Source organism: Ursus arctos, unplaced genomic scaffold (genome assembly GCF_023065955.2).
Source record: "Ursus arctos isolate Adak ecotype North America unplaced genomic scaffold, UrsArc2.0 scaffold_14, whole genome shotgun sequence".
NCBI classification, from domain to species: Eukaryota; Metazoa; Chordata; class Mammalia; order Carnivora; family Ursidae; genus Ursus; species Ursus arctos.
Genome location: NW_026622808.1, coordinates 60,976,102 through 60,981,404, shown reverse-complemented (window position 1 = coordinate 60,981,404; position 5,303 = coordinate 60,976,102). Strand labels below are relative to the sequence as shown.

At 37.9% G+C, this 5,303-nt stretch overlaps 1 pseudogene; it reads right to left on the bottom strand.

Moving 5' to 3' along the window:
• Positions 1–3,562: 3,562 nt before the first annotated feature.
• On the bottom strand, positions 3,563–4,904 carry LOC113256562 (tubulin alpha-1A chain-like; annotated as a pseudogene).
• Positions 4,905–5,303: the final 399 nt, after the last annotated feature.

Below are 5,303 nucleotides of genomic sequence, written 5' to 3'. Positions count from 1 at the left end.
CTATGCCCCTCATTGATGAATGGAAAATGGTGTCTCAATGTAGTTTTATATACATTCCTATAAGTAGAGCTTAGCATCTTTTCAATTATTTAAAAGCAATATTTTATTTTTCTGTAAACTTTTTTTATCCTATGCCTACTTTTTCCACTGGTTTATTTTCTGATACATAAAAAAGATCTTTATGTAGTAACAACAAATATTAATTATATTTACGTTATTTGTTGGAAATACCTTTTCCTAGTTTGTACTCTTGTCTTTTAACCCTGCTAATAGGGTTTCTTTGTGTTTTTCCAGGCAAAATGCTTATATAATGTAATGTATGAATTTTTTGGTATGGTTTCTATGACTTAAGGCATTCTAAGAAAAGTCAGCCTCACTCCAAAACAATAACGCTTCCATGTTTTTATCAAGTATGTTTTCATTTTTATCTTTTTTACATTTCACCCAATTTTCTCCATGGAATTTATCAAGGGAGTGATCCTTTCTTCCTTGATATTCACTCCATTTTTGACATATTAAAAAATCCCTTATTTGTTTGGTTCTATATATGGACTCTGTTCTGTTCCAATAATGCAGCTGACATTACTTTAGTTGGATAATATCTGTAGTGTGATTTGGAGAGTTGATTCTCTTATCTTTCTACTCATTGTTTTTAGAACTTTTCTATTACCTCATGACTTTCTTCCCATGTGATCTTTAGAATCTGATTCTCTAATCCCAGAGAGAAAAATATCCTGTTGGTATTTTTATTGGAATTGCATTAAATGTGTAGACTAATTTAGGGCAAATTGAAATCTTCATTGCCTAGTCTGCCTATCTGCGATCAGTATGCCTTTCTTCTATTCAAGTTTCCCTTTAGGTATCAATAACATTTACAGTTTCTTCAATCAATACGTCTTTAATATTTTTTCTTAGTTTTTCCATAGGTATTTTATCTTTCTAACAGAAATGGAATCTCTTCTGCCACTTTAAAATACAGCTGTTTGCATACAGCAAGGCTATTGATTTTTTAATATTAGTTTTATTCTCAGTCATTTTACTGTATTCTCTCATTTGGTGTAACTTCCCAGCTGATTTCCTTATGCTTTTCAGGCCTACTGTATTTCTCGCAAATAATGATAACACTGTCCTCTCTTTCCAATTTTTTAAAAATTTTACTTATTTATTTTTCAGAGAGAGAGAGAGAGCACACGAGTGGAGGAGCCAGATTGGGACTTGATCTCAGGACCCTGGAATCATGACCGAGCTGAGGGCAGATGCTTAACCGATAGCCACCCAGGCGTCCCTCTTCTTCCCAATTTTTAATGACACATTTGTATTTCTAATAGGCACCATCCTTGTTTTCACCATAAGTTCAATGGAAAGTTACAATATTTCCCAATTTGGCCAAAAAAAGAGTTTGGGGGAAGACATACTTGCATATATTAATTCTATATTTTGAATTACATGTGCAAAGCATTGATTTTTCACTGCACCTATTTACAATGTAAATATTCAAGATTATATATTTTTCCCTGATCACTCCTTTAGTTGCATGTCATATGTTCCATTATTTATTATTTTATCTTTTTTTTATATACCCTGAAATTTTTACTTTGATTTCTTTGCTAAACCAACATTCAGGTAACATGCTCACCGATCTCTCTTTCTCTTCATTCATCTCCATCTATCATATCTTTGCCAGCTATTCTTTTTTTTCCTTCTCTCATTCCTCACTTTCTCTGATTTATTTTACCAGGTCATCAGGCAGGATTTATAATTTTGATCTTAATTTCTGGTTTTGTCACATTGGGGTTAGATATAGTTGTCTGTAATATTTTTATATTTTGTTATGTATTCTTTTAGTAAATATTTAATTGGCACAGGGGAAATTATGTGCATTCTCTTTCAGGGTATAGATGTTGATAGAGTTAAGTTACATCTACGCCTTCTACTTCAATTTGCCAGTCTTCTGTGAATTTACCTTTCATATACTTGATCTTTCATGGCCTGAGATGAATATATGACTCTCTTATGATCAATGTGTTTTGTCTGATTTTCCATTGATTTACTGTGCTTTTTTGTTTATGAATTGTATTAATTGGAATTTTGTTTACCTGGTGTATTGTTAGGGCTGCCATAACAAAGTACCACAAATGTGGTCATTTAGAACAAAATAAGTGTATTGCCTTTCAGTTTGGGAGTTTAGAAGTCCAAAATCAAGGTGTCAACAAAGCCACACTTTCTCTGAAGACTCTAGGAGAGGGTGCTTCCTTGCCTCTTTCTAGCCTCTGGTGGTTGCTAGCAATTTTTTGTGTCCCTTGGTTTGTGGCAGCATAACACCAATCTTTGCCCTCCATCGTCGCATATCCGTCTTCCCTCTATGTGTTTCTGTCCAAATTTCTCTCTTACAGGAACACCAGACATTGGATTAGAGTCCACCCTAACCCATCAGGCCCTCATCCTAACTTGATTACACCTAAAAGACCTTATTTCTAATGAGTAAAGTCACATTCACAGGTACCAGCATTAGTACTTACATGTCCTCCTGGGGGACATGACTCAACCTACAATACCTTCTTTATCACATTCAGTGCTTATTTCCCTGATTTATATTTGTCTATATTAAAGCATAAATCTTGTTTTTTATATGTGTGGGTTCGGTATGCTGTTACAGTCCTTCTATTTTTAATCTTTCTGCTTTGGATTTATCACACACATACAGTACCACTTCGCTTGTGCTTTGAGATATAGTCTGAGACTCTTTTCTTTCAATAAGTGTATCCCATTTATATTAAAATATATTATTAATATTGATCCCAGCATCATATTTTATGTTATGTTTTCTCTTTTACTGCTTTATTTTTTCCGTGTTCTGATATTTCTTTGCTTTGTTGTGTGTGACTTGGGTAGCTTACTATGCTTCAGAAACTTTCTTTTCTCTTTTGGGTCATTTTAATGTTTTATTTTATATCTAAAACATTATTTTGTACACTTGATCTTCTATTTTGTAGACACTAGGAACAATGATGGATTGATATCTCCAATTCCTTTTCTCCAACACCAGTTTAGTAGGTATTGCTATAGTCATTAGTTGTTCTAATGCTTACTCTACACCTTAAACTATACTCAAACACCAACCGTCTTAATTATCAGCTATACATGATTTTTTTAAGACAGGGAATACTTTATTCAAACCCATGAGAGAAATGGACAGCTTGGGTCTGTTAGAAAGTATGTTTTAAAGCATAGGTCAGTAATTGTATACGAGAGTATACACTGGTACATACACATTAAATGATCAGAGCACAACTTTCCAATGTTTACAACAGAATAAACTTCCCTGTAAAAGTAGAACCATTATGACATTTTTAAAAAAGATTTTATTTATTTATTTGAGACAGAGAGAGTGGGAAAGAGAGAGCACGAGCAGGGTGAGGGGCAGAGGGAGAAGCAGACTCCCCACCAAGCAGGGAGCCTGACTTAGGGCTCGATCCCGAGACCCTGGGGCCAATACCCAAGCCAAACGCAGATGCTTAACTGACTGAGCCACCCAGGCACCCCTGTTATGACATTTTTAACTTTAGTATTCCTCTCCATCATCTTCACGCTCTCTTTCAACAGAATCCACACCAACATCCTCATAATCCTTCTCAAGGGCAGCCTCACAGACCTCAGAAAACTCTCCTTCCTCCATACTCTCAACCATATACCAGTGAACAAAGGCACACTTGGAATACATCAGGTCCAACTTGTGGTCCAGGCAAGCATAGGCCTCAGAAACACCTGTGGTGTATTGGTCAGCATGTACACAGCTCCCTGTACTGAGGCAAGGTGTCCACCAGGTACCATGGTGGGAGGCTGGTAACTAATGCCAATCTGAAGCCAGTGGAGCACAAGTCCACAAACTGGATGGTAAGCATGGTCTTGATGGTGACAATGGCAGCACTGACATCTTTGGGAACCATGTCACCATGGTACAACAGGCAGTGAGCCATGTATTTACCATGGCAACAGTCACATTTCCCCATCTGGTTGACTGGCTCACAGTATGCATTGGTGATCTCTGCTACAAAAAGCTTTCATGGTAGGCTTTCTCAGTGGAGATGACAGAAGAATATGTGGCCAGAGGGAAGTGGATGCAGGGACAGGGGACCATGTTGGTCTGGAATTGTCAGATGAACATTCAGAACTCCATCAAATCTGAGGGAAGCAGTGTTGGAGAACACAATTTGACCTATCAACCTATTTAGGTTAGTGTAGGCTGCGTGTTCAACATCGAGTTTTCTACCACAGATGTCAGAGATGGCCTGAATGTCTACCATGGAGGCACAATCAGAGTGCTAGAGGGTGGTGTGGGTAGTGAGGCTGGAGTTGTAGGACTCAACTGCAGCATGGAAACCTGGGGGCCTGGGTAAATGGAGAACTCCAGCTTGGACTTCGTGCCATAATCAACAGAGATGTTTCATCAGCAGGGAAGTGAACCTAGAATCAGTTGCCCCTCCAAAGCTGTGGAAAGCCAAGAAACTCTGAAGAACTGCACACTGGTCAGTCAGTTTCCGAATCCTGCCCAAGACAAGATCAATGATCTCCTTCTCAACGGTGTAGTGCCCCTGGACATAGTTACTGACAGCATCTTTCTTGCCTGTGATGAGCTCCTCAGGGTGGAAGAGCTGGCAGTAGGTGCCAGTGCAAACTTCATCAATGACTGTGGGTTCCAGGTCTACAAACACTGCCCTGGACACATGGTTGCTGGCACTGATATCATCGAAGAAGGTGTTGAAAGAGTCACCTCCACCAACAGTCTTGTCACTTGGCATCTGACCATTGGGCTGGATGCCGTGTTCCAGGCAATACAGCTCCCAGAAGGCACTGCCAATGTGAACACCAGCCTGGCCAACATGTACGGAGATGCATTCACTCATGGTTGCTGCTTTGTGGCTGCCAAGCAGATTGTTGCTTCTTACAGCAAGACTCTCAGGTGGTCGATGTTAGAGAACCTACCAAATTATATTTTTAAACTTCTCAGTATAAAAGATGAAATAATTGATACTCTTACATAACTGTCTAATTCCCCTCCCAAATTTTATCAGTTACATTCTTTGTTGTCATTCTATTCACATTATGTATTGAAACTGTGATTCCAAGAGTCCTTCCTTAGTTTTAAAGTTAATTGCATTTTATGCTCACCTCTGGTTTTTTTTTGTTGTTGTTGTTCTTTATTTGGTTTGTTGTTATTGTTTTTTGCCATGGTGGATTTATAAGAAATAAATTCTCATAGTACTGGCATAATCAAAAGTACCTGTTTTTGTTTTTGTTGTTGT